This window comes from Hylobates moloch, unplaced genomic scaffold (genome assembly GCF_009828535.3).
Source record: "Hylobates moloch isolate HMO894 unplaced genomic scaffold, HMol_V3 SCAFFOLD_16, whole genome shotgun sequence".
NCBI classification, from domain to species: domain Eukaryota; kingdom Metazoa; phylum Chordata; class Mammalia; order Primates; family Hylobatidae; genus Hylobates; species Hylobates moloch.
In genome coordinates, this window is record NW_026652291.1 from 48349119 (window position 1) to 48365399 (window position 16281).

Consider the following 16281-nt stretch of genomic DNA (forward strand, 5'->3'; position numbering starts at 1 on the left):
ATTCATTTCAAGTGTACGTGGAAATTTACAAAATTATGTGCTGGACCATAGTGTCCTAACAGTTTTTAAAAATTTGAAATTATTCAGAGTATTCCAGTGACTGCAGTGGAATTAAGCCAAAAATAACAAAAAGCTTACCAAAGTTTTTTATACACTAGGGAATTAATGCAATTTTAACCTAGGAGTGAAGAAATTACAATGGAAATTTTAAAATATTTGAACTGAGTTATAAAATGCAATTTATCAAAACTTGTGGGATGCAAAATGCATATATTAGGAAAAAAGGAAAGCTGAAAGCAATTATTTAAATATCCACTTCAAAATTAAACTTTCAAATTAAACATTAAGGAAGGAAAGAAGGAAGGAAACAACAAAATAATAAAATATAAACATATAAAATATAAACAAATAAAAACAAATAGGAGAAACCAAAGCTTATTATTATTATTATTATTTTGGTGAAGACTAATAAAACTGATAAACCTCTGGCAAGACTGACCAAGAAAAAAAAGAAAGCACAACCAACATCAGGAATAAGAAGGGAAACTTCCATTTGTTCTACAGATATTAAAAAGAAAAAAGGTTATCACCAACTCTTGCCAACAAACATAAATAATAGATTAAGTGGTTATTTCAAAAAAAGGTTTAATTTACCAACATTGATATAAGATAAAAATAGAAAATATTAACAGTCTGTGTCAAAAATAGTGAATCCACAATTAAAGACTTTCCTATGAAGAAAACTTAGGCTCCAATGACTTTCCTGATAAATTCCTCCAAACATTAAAGGGAAAAATAATACCAACATTGTTAAACTCTTTCAGAAAGTAGTAAAGGAGAGAGAATATCCCAATACATTTTATGAAACCAGCATAACCTTGATGTGAAAAATTAACAAAGACATTACAAGAAACGAAAATTACAGAACAGTCTCTCGTGAACATAGATGCAAACATCCTGAACAAAATATTAGCAACCCAAACCCAGTAGTATATAAAATGGACAATACATTACAACCATATCAGACTTATTTCAAAAGTAGGTTGATTAGATACTTGAAAGTCAATGAAATTTACCATATTTAAAGAATTAGGAAAAAATCATCTCAATAGAAGCAGGAAAAAAACAGGTAGTGAAGTTCAGTATCCATTTATTATTTTAAAGAAACATAGCAAATTAGGAATTAAAAGGAATTTCCTTAATATGCCAAAGTATCTGCAAAAAATATATGGCAAGCATTATTATAATGGTGAAATATTGAAAGCTTTCTTCCAGAAGTCAGTAATGAAGCAAGGATCCTTGCTATCACTTTTGCTTAGCAATGTACTGGAGATCCTCACCAATGCAATAAGACAGAAAGTAAGAAGTAAAACTCATTATTTGCAGGTATGATTGTGTACATAGAAAGTTCATATAAGGTAAACTATTAAATGAATTTAGCAAGGTTGCTGGATAGAGAATCAATATACAAGAAACTAATTATTTCTTTTTACCAGCAATAAACAATTTGAAAATAAAATTTAAAAAATACCGATTACAAAAGCACCAAAACATCAAATATATAGGCTTGTGAAAAACTATAAAATATCGTTGAGAGAAATTAAGGAAGTGAAAGGCCATATTCATGAATTGAAAGACTCAATATTATAAACAAGTTCTCCACCAAGTGACCCATACATTTAATAAAATCCTAATTAAAATCAGCAGGTTTGTCATGGGAATTGACAAGCTGATTCTAAAATTCATATGAAAATGCAAAGGTCCAATAATAGCCATTGGATACCAAAACTTATTTTAAAGTTACAATAATTAAAACAATTTGATGTTGGCCAAGGAAAAATAAATAAAACTATAGAGCAAAATAGGAAGTCCAGAAATAGACTGACAAATGCACAGATACTTGATTTATGACATAATTGGCACTGCAGAGTAGTGGGGGAGAGGCAGTTTTTAAAAAATGGTCTACTGTCTCTCACTCTAGATCTTGACCCCTCTTAATAGCACGCACAAAAATAAATTCTAGGTGAATAATGCACTTAAATGTGAAAGATGAAACAATAAAGCTTCTAGAAGATAACATAGGCAAATATCTTCATGATGGTGTAAACAAAGATATCTTTATAGGTAACAAAAACAACAAAACTAAATTAAAATTAGGAACTTCTGCTTAAATCAATTTGTGGACTCATCTGGGCTTTGAGAAATCGTTTCTACTATGGTAGAATTTTACCATTTGGACTGTGGGAATCAGATCCCCCTCTGGGTGAGTGGGACAGAAGCTTTCATCTGGAAGGAAAAAAATATTCCCACTCCCAGTTATCCAAAGGCAGAAAATGAATAGACTTTGGAATTAAGAGTGAAGAAGTGGGAGCAAAAGAGCCTCTGAATCTTTGGGGCCAAGAGGTTGGGGAACTGGATTTAGAGATATAAAGATTCTTGAAAAGTTTTGTTGATGGGAGTTTAAGAATTGAAAGGCAAAACAAATATTTGCAATATAAAATATAGTTGCCAAAAGATTCATATCCAAAACATGAAAAATGTATATGTCATTAAGAAAAATACAATCCAGTAGAAAAATGGGCAAAACGTTTGAGACTTGAACCACAAAAGAGAATATCCAATGCCCAAAGGATGTATGAAAAGGTCCTCAACCTCACTGGTCACCAGAGAATTACAAATTAAAACCACAATGAGATGCCATTACACATCCCCAGGATGGCAAAAAATAAGAAGCCCTAACAATTCCATGTGTTTGTAAATGTGAAGCAAGTGGAACTCATATATATGTTTCTGGTGAGAATAGATAGATATGTTTGTTTCTACTGCATATGCATACCCAGCAATTCCACTCTTTCCTTTGAAGAGAAGGATGGTGTCTGAGGAGGGCAAGATGGTAGCTTCTAGGATATTTTATTTGTTGATCTGAGCAGAGTTACATGAGTGTGTTCACTTGGTAATAATTCATTGACAATACATTTACAATTTGTTCACTTATTAAGTTACATTCTAATAAAAGGGTTATTTTTAAAAAGTAACTGAAACATAACTACTTCAGTTTTTTATTCATAGCCATTAATGGTGCTGTAAAAAATACTATAGAACCTAAAGGCACATTTTCTAGAACTTTCTGGAAATAATACCACTTATAGCTTGCACTGCTTGTTAATAATTAACATAATTTGACCTCCAAACATAAAAACTATTGTAATTCCTGTAGATGGATTAAAACACATGTATATATAATATTTTTATATTAATAATATATTTTTCCTGTTATCCTTTCATTATACATGCTATAAATACTCCAAACATTATAGAAATATGCAGTATAGTATAACCAGAAATAGATAGTGTAGTGTATTCCTGCTTTATTGGCTTGGGCTATAAAAGGTCAGTTTTTAAACAAATATTAAAACTGTAACAACTCCAGTCCAACACCTTGAATTCCCCCTAAACCTAAGGTTTTAGTAGTTAATAAAGTTTTACTGCATGCTTGGGGGATAACCACAGTATACCTGCAAAGTGATTTACTTTGCCATTGGCAATGATTTTTCTTAGGTTCAACAGCCCCAAATTTAATATCGGGGACCCTCTGGAGTTTCTGTCATGCTCCAGATGTTGAGATCAACTTAATGTCCACCAATAAAACTCTCTGAGAACTTTTATGCTCCAAATCCAGACTCAGAGAAGCTCTTTCTGCCTCACCCCATGAGTCCTGATTTCAAGACCTATTCATTTTTCTGTCTTAAAATGATTGAGATGGGACCAGAAGGTCAGTCACAGTAGAGTGGGTTTCTCATATCTCAAGTTAGTTCATTTTCATATCACCACATAGGAACACTATCTAAATCTACACATAGGAAAGCACATCTCCAGAGCTTCAAGAGCCCAGCACAGCCAACTCCATATCCAGGTACTAAACAGAACTCCTAATGAGGATAGCTAACACTCATGGAGCATTTACTCTGTGCCAGATGCTATTTTAATGATTTCATATTCGATCTACACAAAAATTCTATGAGGTAGATGCAAACATTATTATCATGAGTTGAGGCATGGAGAAACCCAGTGCAAATCCACCCAGGTACAAGAAGGTAAAACCCAATGCGAATCCACCCAGGTAGAGGATTGAACATGGGCAGTCAAACATTGGCATCTGTTCTATTGAACACTTTGCTGCATTTGCAAAATCAGTTGCTCAGATTGTAATTTCGGGATTTGGATTTTCTGTAACTTCACATGTTCCTTCAAGATCAACTGATGAAATTAACAGATTTATTTTGTATTACAAAAGAGCCTGTTCTGGATAAGTTTCCTGAAACAAACTGAACTTCTCAGAATATAATGGATGTATCTACTATCAGAAGCCCAAACTATCCAGCAATCCCCTAAAAAGCAGATCACTTAAACAAAATTTTAAAAGTGAAAAATCCCAATAATCCTGCCCCTAAGAGTTGAACCCTGTTAATAGTCATGCCACAAATTTTGATTGACATAGCTTCCAAAACTCTTCCTTACTCTTGGAAAATCCATACTTTTCATGTTTAAATATGCAGCATGTTTAATAACAATGTTGGCCCTTTATAGCATGAGCAGAGGTTAGAAATGCCTGCACAAACATGTAGAGTTTAGGGAGTAAGCCTTTCCTTACTTAGAGAGTATGCTCCTTTTTGAGCTAGTGGGTAAGAATTAATGGACTAGTAGGTAATAATGTTGCCTGAATGTTGGACTAGGCCAGCCCCAGAGCCTGATCTGAAGTTTGCTTTATTAGCTTGCCAGACCCTCAAGCTTGGTCCAAGTTTAAAGATGAGCAACAATGACAACTTGGCCCTAGTAGAAGGTTGCTTTTACTCAGTTATCTGACAAACCAGCAAATGAGCAACAAAACAAGTTGTGTGTGTGTGTGTGTGTGTGTGTAGAGCCCCCAGTGTCTCCTTTGCTCTCCATGGACGGGTACCCCAAGTTCAGAAGTCAATGCACACATTTCCAGTTAAGCATCACCACAAGACTCTACCTCACAAGGTCTTACTATCCTAGGATAGACGCCCAATTAGCATTCAAGGGTTTATCTTATCATTTGTTCAATTCTGTAAATATTTATTGAGCACCTACTATGCACTGTCCTAGGCATGTGAGGTACATCAATGAACAAGGCTCCAGATATTGCTGAGCTTACATCCTAGCAGCTGAAAGCAGACAATCAACATAATTAATAAACCAATTCTACAATACATTAGAAAGTGATAAGTGTTTTGGGAGGGGAAAATAGATCAAGGAACAGAGAAAAAGAAGAGTTGATGAGAGAGAGTTTCAGTTTTAAATATGGTGGCCAGAATGGCAGGGGAAGCTTTATAGTTGTGTGACTTGTGCAGTTGCCCAGGGCTCACTAGCCTCCAGAAGCATCTATATTTGGTTTAATGCCCTGCTGTCATCGTCTTGAAATTCTTGATAATTTTATCTTTGAAATTGTGTTCTGCTAAATGAAATCTGATGGGACAGTGGAGCATGTAAGCAAGCAGAGGAGATATGCACAGTATGCATGTCTGCCATGTTGGCTGACATTCTAATTGAAACTACATTGCATTGGTATATTCATTTGGAGGAGAATGGTATTTTTATTACATTAAGTTACTTCTATCACAGAACATAGTATATCTTTTCATCTGGTTTTATATCTTCAGTGATATTATTTAGATTTTTCAAAATTTAAGGTAAGCACATTTTAAATTTATTTGAATTTAAATCCTATTTGGGGCTGGGTACGGTGGCTCACACCTGTAATTCCAGCACTTTGGGAGGCTGAGGTGGGTGGATCACCTGAGGTCAGGCATTTGAAACCAGCCTGGCCAACATGGTGAAACCCTGTCTCTACTAAAAATACAAAAATTAGCCAGGCACAGTAGTGCATGCACCTGTAGTCCCAGTGCTCAGGAGGCTGAGGCAGGGGAATGGCTTGAACTCAGGAGGTGGAGGTTGCAGCAAGTGGGGTGACACTCCAGCCTGGGTGACAGAGCGAGCAAGACTGTGTCTCAAAAAAAAATAAATTAAATTAAATTAATAAATAAACAAAAAATTCCATTTGGGTTTATTCTTAGGACTTTGGGAAACAGTTGTTTCAATGCAAGCCCCATCTTTTTCATATTAAAAACAGGCATTTTGTCCTTTGACATATAATCATAGGGGAAGAAAGAAAGTTTTGGAGAAATATACAATGAGAAACAAAGTAGTCTATTGTTTCCTGGCATGTTGTCTTTCTAATTGACCTTTGCTTGCAAGTTTATTTTTTTCACTGAAAACCTTTCAGAGGAAAAGGGATCGGTGAGTTTCATAGAGTAGCAATGGATAAGACAAGGCCAGTACCGACCATGAGAACAGACTGCCCTGTGTGGTTACTTCTTCTTATAGCCATGGTTGTCAGCAAGACCAAAGAGAAGTAACCAGAGAGGTCACTGACCTTGTGGCCTCTTGGGTGGGGTCTACATATGTACTTTTGACACTGATGGCCAGTGAGGAGTGAATGCTAAGAGCAGCACAAGTAGGAGCCACAAGGGCTGATGTGATGTGTGGTTCAAACCTGATTTGTGCAAACCAGAGGAAATGGAGCTCATGCCAGATCAAGGCTGTAAACCTTATTGTAACCCACAACAGACAAATTTACTTGGCAGAAATATTTGCATCGGCAGTGTGGAATGTGCCAAGGCACAGAGATGGGAAAGCTAGATGAAAAATAAGAGCAACAGCATCATGGCAGAAAGACGTGGACATTCTAGACTAAAATGAAGTGGATACAGAAATGCTTAGTATGCTGCTACAGCCCTCCAGCATAGTGATTCACAAAAGCAATCAGCCAGGCTAGAACAAGCAGGGATATGAGAGGAGGAGAGGCACAGAGAGGAAGCCCAAGACTAGATCTGAGACTGACTGTATCCACTCTGGGCTAGGAGAAAATACCTAGCATTAGAGAAAATGTGTGGAATACAGTGTTTTAGTGGTGTCTAAACCAATCACTTTAGTGAATCCACCTGTCATTTATTCATACAGATACTATTTCTTACCAATTTATTCCTTTGTTTATGGTGGCCAAAATCTTCATTCGGATGTTAGAATAGAAACAAAGAAATGTTCCATACCCAACTAACTTTCAAGCCATAATATTGATTCCAACCAGGACATTTAATTATCAGGCCCCAGTTTTGTAGACCACTGCAGATTTGAGGGTATGGAAAGGTAGAATGGGAGGGTGTTGTTCAGATCCAGGAATTGCAACACTACCCTTAAGTATTTGTTGTTCATCTGAGCCTTGAGTGAGCCACAGGCAGGGAAAGAATTAAGTATGTCAAACTGCATATGTGAAATAACAAAGAGAGAGAAAGAAATGTTACCAGCATATTTTTAAACAAAAGGCATGAAAATGGCGGCTCTTCTGGGTATGGAAAAAATTTTCCTTTTCCTACATATTGACAGCCAGAGGGGGTTATTATTGAGAATATGGGTAAAGTTACCACCAGTTTCTGCTGGTACTCATGTTTAAAAAGAAACTATGGAAACCAGGAGAAGGAATATTAATTAAGTTCAAATTTGGAATGTCTTTGCCAGGAGCAGATGAATGAATTCAATGAAGCAACCTGTTGGGTTGTAATTCAGTGTTTTGTTAGTACTTTAATAGAATGCTGAACTTTTCAGAAATTAATACTTTGTTTTAATAATCTTATTAAAAAGTTATTTCTTGATAAGATTAGTCCTGGAATGTGATTTTTTTTTTTAATTTAAAGAACCAGTATATATTTTCTTTCTTTTTCACAATTTTAAATATTCTTATTGGTTATAACTAAAAAATGTTTAATACATTTAAAAATATTAATACATTTACATGTTAATAAAAAGCACAAGAAAATAAGAGACAAGTAAAATGTCTTTCCCCCTCCAAACTTTCTGTCTCCTCCTACCTCTAGGTGAAGAAACCTGTTATCAGTTTGTTGTGGATACTTTAGAGATATTATTTGCACTTAACTATTGGCCTACAAGGGCCTCAACTATTTCAAGGCCCTTTGATCATTACATCTTTTGAGTTTTATTTGCTAAGAACACATGCTTTTTAAAAGAATATTTTCTAACAGTGAAAGTAATATGGATGCCTGGAGAGGGTAATGCTAATGAGAAAATACAAAATGGGGAAATTATTCACCTGAATAAACCTGGAGAGTTTACAAGTAAAGCTTCACTGGTCACTGCAGGGTTTAAAGGAAGTTTCCACTTTACAATGTAAATATGTTGTGGTAGTCTTAGTTCTTAGACTAATTTGCTTCTTTCTGGTGGGGAGGATAGCAATTTGAGAAAACACTGACTAAATCAAAAATCGGCTCCATTTAAATGTGAAGCTGCATTCTAAACACAAGCATAGTCTGCTGAAGGGCTCTGAACATTAAGCTGCATGCCTTGCTGAGTTTTATTCCAAATAGACAACAGCAGATGGTAACAATGCACTTCTCATAGATGGTAGGAGGGAGGCAGTCTTGTTTCAAGTAATACTATTTCTGGGCGATAATCCAAAATGCGCAGTAGGCAGAAGTTAAAAGGAAGCGCTTGCTTTTAGGTTTTAAAAATATATCCCTTAATCCTTGGTGATGATTGACAATCATGATTTAGAGTATGAGGGGCCTCTCTTTAATCCGGCAAGTTTGATGTTATTTGCGTATCTAGTAGGGCTTTTATTCAACTAAAACTAAGTGGAAGCCTGTGCAATTGATGCCGCATTTCAGAATTGATTCTTGGCCTGGTACTCTATTTACAGATTAGTAAGTACACAGGATCTGTCCTCCTCCTCATCTTTTTGAAATTTAAAGGTTCTAAAAGGCACATTTACAATTAAAATATTTCTTGCTGTGTAAGAGTATGACCAGAAGATGACTTTTTTCTGTATAATTTAATTTCTTGAGAAAAGAAGCAGTCTATAAGATTATATTAATCCTGATTTGATTATCAAATTATGATATTAGCTATTGGTATTTATAAATGATTAAAATGTTGTCATTATTGACTTCATGTGGTTTGTTATATGTTCTTTGGGGAAATTTTAATGAATTACCTCCAAGTTTCTTGCTCCTATTAGGTTTCTTGCAAAGCTTTTCTAAGGAATAGATCAATGTTAAGCCATTATATTACAATTGTTTTATCAGCTGTGACAATAATTTGATTTAAAATCACACATTAAAATAAAATTAGTTAAATCATAAACTCCAAAACAAGATATCATTAAGAAAGGAAAATATACAAGAATGAAAGTTAACGAATTTTACAGCAGTTAACAGGAGTAATTTTTTTTGAGACACTTAAGCACTGCGGTCAATGTCTTTGTCACAGTTCCATTAGACAAAGCGAAATAGACTATATGTGAAGCCCAAGTGTCTTTCCTGTATTCTCATGATGTTTTAAATTATGTAGTTTTTGGAAAATGTTTAAGAAGTTAAATACATTCATTACAGAAAATTTGGAAAATACAGAAAAGTATAAAAAGAAAATAAACATTACCTTCATTCCCAATAGTCACTATTGTGCATCGTCTTCTATTTTTTTTTCATATATTTTGTTGCAAGGATTTAGATTTAAGGGCTAAAATGTACTTCCCAGGAGACATCCTGGCTGCTAGGAGTGTGTAGAAGCATTCAAAGTGGGTTCCTCTGGAGTCGGGATGAGTGACACAACCTGCTACAGGTTTGGTCTGTGTTTTGTAAGCTGCGTCAGCAGAGCTTTCTATTAAAACCCCAGTGATGGGATCCTCTGTGTTTAGAATATACTCTAACCTAATAAGTGCCTGTTGATAATACCTCTTTCTGTTAACATTTCAAAAGCCCGTTTTGCTGTAGAATCATGCATTTGAATTTAAAAGCTAATAAATCCAAGTGATAGATAGTAGGAAAATTTTATTGATATATTCATTGCAAAATAGTTCTTCAAACCAAATTTTGTTTTTGCCTTTGTACTCATAGTTTCTTGCCAGTAAATGACTGAGTGATTGCTACAGTGAAAACACTACTTGCCTACAGCTTTGCTCAATTAATTCATAAGGACTACATAGGTAATTCATTAAATCTTAATGAAGATTGGATATAGAGGAGTATAGTAGTTGGATCTAAATCTACAGCTCAAAAATCAAATCCTAACACCTTAGACTGCCAAATTCAGAGAAAAGTCAAGGCCCTTTCTCTCCAGCCAGCTATGGCTATCATCCTAGAAACCTACACTGTCGCATGGTTTTTCCTCTGCCTGGAATGCTCTTCTCCTACCTACTTCCCACCCTCAGGTCTCGCACTGCAGCTCTTGTTTCCAGAAACTGCTCAAGTGTCTCCATGAAGCTTTTGGCTACTGCCCCCTCCCCAAGGTCCTGGCCCCTTCCTCTCCACTGCCAGGGCACTACACACACACACACACACACACACACACACACACACAGACACGCACGCACACACACACCCCTCCATGCATCTCTCGTCACCTCTGGTTTCCACGATTTGTTTACTGTCTGTCTCCTTACCTGTAGTCTAGCGAGCTCTCACAGTCTAGCATAGCATTAAAAAATGGTTTGTTGACTGAATGACTTACTAAAATAGATGAATAAACAAACGGATGGTTGAATTTGCTCATGAGATAAGGGTATGCACCACCCAGCATGTGTCTAACACGTAGTACACATAGGAGCAATGAACATCTCTGATGCTATTACTTTTACTGAATAGTTATCAGACATTGCATTCAGTGCTTTAATGAATTACTCATTTATGGTAATCTTATTGCTATCCATATTTTACAGAAGAGGTAACAACCAATAGCTCACAGGGCGGGCACTCAAACCCATGCTGTCTCATTCCAAAGCCTGTGTACTTGGCAATATTAAATACTCCACTGCCTTTTTCTGCAGGAGGCCGTCAACACTTGAATGAATGAGTGGATGAATACTTCCCCTCTATGAAAGAAGCTATGGTAAGTAAGAAGTTACAGTAAGTACCTACCACCAGGTGCACAGCAAGTGTTCAATAAATGGCAATGCTATTGGCTTTGTTATTTTATCATACGGTCTCCCTCAGAATGACCAATCCAAATAGCATCATTGAAAATAAGACATGGTATTAGGGCTGGATTGAGATATGCAAGCATCAAGTGTGTTGAAAATCATGGTTCAACATTTGTTTAGTGAGGAGTGATCAATATTGGCAAGGATGTGTTGTCTTGCTTTGTTTTGTTTTCTTTTCTTTTTATTTATTTATTTATTTTTATTTTTTGAGACGGAGTCTTGCTCTGTCGCCCAGGCTACAGCGCAGTGGCGCGATCTCGGCTCGCTACAAGCTCCGCCTCCCGGGTTCACGCCATTCTCCTGCCTCAGCCTACTGAGTAGCTGGGACTACAGGGGCCCACCACCACGCCCGACTAATTTTTTGGTATTTTTAGTAGAGACGGGGTTTCACTGTGTTAGCCAAGATGGCCTCAATCTCCTGACCCCGTGATCCACCCGCCTTGGCCTCCCAAAGTGCTGGGATTACAGGCGTGAGCCACGGTGTCAGGCCTGTTTTCTTTTCTTTTCCCTTCTCCATTTTAATCTCTTCTGAAAGGTGATCTACTTTAGTAGAAATGGAACCATGTTATATTTTGTCCTTTGTGTTAGGATGCATAGACAAAGAACTGAGTTCACTGACAACATATTTCCATGGTTTTTGTTTTTGTTTTTATTTGGTTTGTTTGTTTGTTTTTTAGCATTTCTAATATGTAAGTGCCACAGGCATTTGTCTGATTGAACCACTCTATAATCTGGCCTTGAATAAAAAATGATATTATGACAAGTGCCATAAAATGTCTCAAATGCCAGGTGATCTACTTGGCTCAGAGATTCTCAGCCCTAGTTTTGAATCAGCTCATTTGGGGAATTTAAAAAATCTTCAGATTCCCAGCACCCAATCTCAGAGATTCTGATTAAGGGAAACTGGAGGGTTGTGGTTGACACATGTACTTTAAAATAGCTCAGTCCTATGAATCGGGATGAGAAGACTGTGTCCAGAACTAAGGAGACAAAGTACATAGAGGCCTCTTCTGTGTCTGGCATATAAATATAAATACAAACCTTCCTTACCTTGAAACCCCCTAAGTAGGATAGCAGATAGAAAAAGACAGTAAGGATTTATTTCCAGCCTTGTCTGGGGGAGAGGGGAATCTGACTGTGGCTATGCAAATCATTTGCACAGACATATTCAGTGGTTTCACAAATTTGGCTTTTTATTGGAATCAACTGTGGTAGTTTAAAAAATAATCCGCAAAAACCATAATCTGAGTTCATTGGCAACACATTTCTGTAGTATTTTTAGCATCCCTAAGATGTTGATGCCACGGGCTCCCATCCCTGGGGATTCTCATCCAATTGGTTTGGGGTATGGCCCAGGTATCAGGATTCTTGAAAGCTCCCAGGTGATTCTAATGTGCAGGAGAGTTTAAGAACCACTGGTCTGGTTGAAGAGACTGCATCAGACATGGAATAACTGACTCTTTTTGGCAATTTCCTTTCAACGAAGGTATCCTCTTGGATTGCTCTTTCTGCCACTCTCGAAGCCTAACTCTCAGTAAGCAGGCCTCTGTTTCAAAGTCAAGAAGAAGGGAGTGCAGTGAGAACAGCTAAAATGTAGGACTCTCTGGTTTCCTAGAAGTTATAGATGGGACCTCTGGAAGATTTTGTGGAGGCGCTTTTTTGATATGTACCTTTGCTCCATCCTTATTCTCACAAAGAGAGCTCCTGACTTTGTAAGCTAAGGTGTTAGGCTGGCCAAGAGGAGTAGTCCATTTGGCAGTCAAAGATCTCAGTAAAAGTGAGTACAGCAGGGTTATGATTTATGTGGTAGATTAGTATGCGCCAGCTCACGAGGGCCTGATCACCCTCTGGTGCAGTAATAAAACTCTGGTTCAGAGCCTACAAAACTGAGAACCAGACCTTGCTTTCTCAGTGATCCTAACAAATTGCCATCCTATGAGGCTTGTCAAGAAAAGGACAGCCATCCCAGGTCATCTTTTGTAAAGAATGACCTGGGAACCATCTCCAAAGCATTTACTATGCTAAATAAATCAGGGCACTTTGCTCCCTTAGCTGAATGCTGAAAGTTATAGACAGGGATTTGGTCAGACCTAAGAAGGAAAAAAACCTGCCATCATGGAGAGAAAAAAGAAATAACTGAAGGATCTATTTGCTACCAACATGAACACCAGTCAAAGGATAGTGTATCTGAAAGGGAAACCATGAGACAGAGTGATTCTAAACCAAATGCAGGTGTCTGAATGACCTTCTCATTGCTGAACCTATGAAGCTCACTAATTAAGATGACATCCACCTCTGCAGTGAGTAATTTCAACAAAGGAGTCTTCTGTTCTCTAACTCTTCCTCTTGTCTTCATCGATCATGTAGCCTGCCTAAATGTCCCACTACTAAGGCTTGTTATGATATAAAATACAAATATTTTGGGAAAGAGTAATATAAGAAGCCTTCTCATGAATGTATGTATAGTGATTTCCAACCCTGGCTGCATGTTAGAATCACTTGGAGGAGAGGAGTTGTTTTGTTTGTTTGTTTTTAAATACTAATGCTAGAGCTTCACTGTCAGAGATTCTGATTTAACTAGTTTAGGGTGGAGCCTGGACATTGTTTTGTTGTTGTTGTTGTTTTAAGGTGATTTTTAATACGCAGCCAAAGTTGGGATCCATTGGTCTAGAGAGTGAAAAACATCGTATTCTTCCCGGAGGGCAGATTTTGATTGGGAAGGAAAGAAAACTGAGTCTTTAGCCGAAAGGAGGTAGGAAGAAGTACCTGGGATTTTTATAGGAGATGGGGAAAGTGGAGATTAGGAAGAGAGGTAGTGCTGAAAATAAACTTTTATTTGTCAGTTTTGCCTAGGGCTGGCTCTGACTCAGGACATAATAGCGATAAGAAGTAAGGAGGAGAATCAGCTGATGAGAAAAGTGAATCTTCATAAATACTTTTTTTTTTCTTTTTTGAGAGGGAGTCTCATTCTGTCGCCCAGGCTGGAGTGCAATGGTGTGATCTCGGCTCACTGCAACATCCGCCTCCTGGATTCAAGTGATTCTCCTGTCTCAGCCTCCTGAATAGCTGGGATTACAGGCACCCACCACCATGCCCAGCTAATCTTTGTATTTTTGGTAGAGATGGGGTTTCACCAGGTTGGCCAGGCTGGTCTCAAACTCCTGACCTCAGGTGATCCAGCTGCCTCAGCCTCCCAAAGTGCTGGGATTACAGGACTGACCGCCTGCTCCAAGCCATTAATACATGTTTAAATCTGTCTCAATAAGTATTCTTTTAATTATTCTTTGAGTTTCCAACACTGGTAACTGACCACCTTCAACTAAAGCAGTTTTAGTTCCCATAGCACTTGTTCTTCCTGGATAACTCTAAAATAAAAAATTTAGCAAAATGGAGAATTAAAATATGTCTCTGGGAGAGTGGTGAGTGTTCTGCTTAAGGATCTCTCAGGATAGTTTATGTAAGAACCTTTAAGTGTGCTGTCAGAGAAATAAGTCTCAATCTGTTATTGTGAAATGACTATGTAAACATCTGTCTTTTCTTTTTTTTTTTTTTAAAAAGAACATTCCAGTTATATCTTGTTTTTGTTTGCTTCTCCATCGTTTGTTGGCCAAACAGCTTGCCCCTTGTCCTGTTGTCTTGTTACTTTGCTTGGCATGAAGAATTTTAATGAGTTTTGTTGGTTGCCCTCCTGACTTTTTGTTCAGAACCATTTCTCAGGGCTGCTGTTGTACATCTGTTTCTCGGCCTCTGAGAGGCAGTGTGGCATCATGCATCGAGCTTGTGCGGCCTGGGTTTGAATCTCGGTTCTTTGACCTTGGGCAAACTTTATTGTATTTCCATTTCCTCATCTGTAAAATGGGAATGATACTAATACTAACACTCACAGAATTGTAAGAATTGAATGAGAATACGTGTGACAATTACTCTGTCAACCATACATAGCATGCTGTGCAAGGGATTTTTCTCCCCCTTCATTGGCCCATCCCACGGGGAAGAACTGTTAAAGTTCTTCAGAAGCACATGAAAAAGGCTAGACTATTTGGGGATATTTTTACGGCATCGGCTCCTGGTCTGTGCATCATTTCAGAACAGAATTACTGAGATCATCCTCTAGCCTGCCTGAGGTCACAGCTCATGGGTCATTGGCACCAGCCTCTGGGAACATCATCCACTGGATGCTCTGCCCCAGAATCTGGCATCACATTTGTATGGGCTACTGGGTTTTGTTGATCTGACTTTAGGTAGGGCTCTAGATTAAGTCACTCTAGCTTGTGATAATCAGACAGTGAGCTGTGTAGATTTTGAGGATGTCGGACCAGAGTTTCCTCTTAGAATCAACATCTTAGCTGTAGTCTACCCATCTCTCAGCCCTTAAAGGACCCCATTCTTGATATATAACTCCCTGGGGATATGAGAGTCTACCAAGGCATCAATCCAAAGCAAACTTCAAGCAAGAGCTTTATTGTTAGGATTTGCGGTTGTTCATCAGTATTACGTGATGGAATCTGACATGTAAATACAATTCAGGAGGAAACAGGAGTTTATATTTTCCCATTCCAAGGCTTTCCTAGTGTTGATCTGAAACAGCAGTGATTCTCAAAGTATGATGCCCAGGCCAAGCAGTATCAGCATCAACATCAGCACCAACATCAAGAGAATGTGTCAGAAATGCAAATAAATCACTGGCCCGACCCCAGATCTCTTGAATTACAAACAGTGAGGGTAAGGCTCAGCTATCTGTATTCAGCAAACCATCCAGGTGATGCTAATGCTTATTAAAGTTTGAGAACCACTGATCTAGAAGCTGTGGCCACCTGTGTTTTCTCTTGGTTCTTTAGAAGTAGGGATGATGATCTTCAGGGGGTTCTCTCAGGTACCTTCATTATAGTCACCCCCTTGGGGAATTGAGCTTTATTTGAAATATATTGGTTGCTGTCTACTATATTGATAAAAAGTTGTAAACTACTTGAATTTGCAAACTATGTCTTTTCTTAGAGTATACCTCGATTCTTTCAATCCAGTGAATCCTGGGGCAAAACTTTCAGCCTGGTTGGTAGTAGAGGGAGAGGAAGACAGGATTAGGAGGGTGAAATGAGGCATTGTCTGGAATTCTATAGTTCACGAATGAATCCATTGAGGAGTGGGAGGATGATTGGGATGCCAGAGAAGAAGTAAGAAGTTGTGGGTCCTGTTTACCTGGATAGTTGGCTGTG

General features: G+C 37.6%; 1 protein-coding gene across 4 annotated transcripts in view; it reads left to right on the forward strand.

Annotated features, from left to right (window-relative positions):
* The window catches only part of EXOC5 (exocyst complex component 5), a 115115-nt gene that overhangs the window by 69082 nt on the left and 29752 nt on the right, over positions 1–16281 (forward strand). For all 4 annotated transcript variants that reach the window (XR_009210165.1, XR_009210166.1, XR_009210163.1 and 1 more), the window contains exon 20: positions 10916–10977. The gene's annotated coding sequence lies outside the window, so the exon portion shown is untranslated. The remainder of the gene's footprint in view (positions 1–10915; positions 10978–16281) is intronic.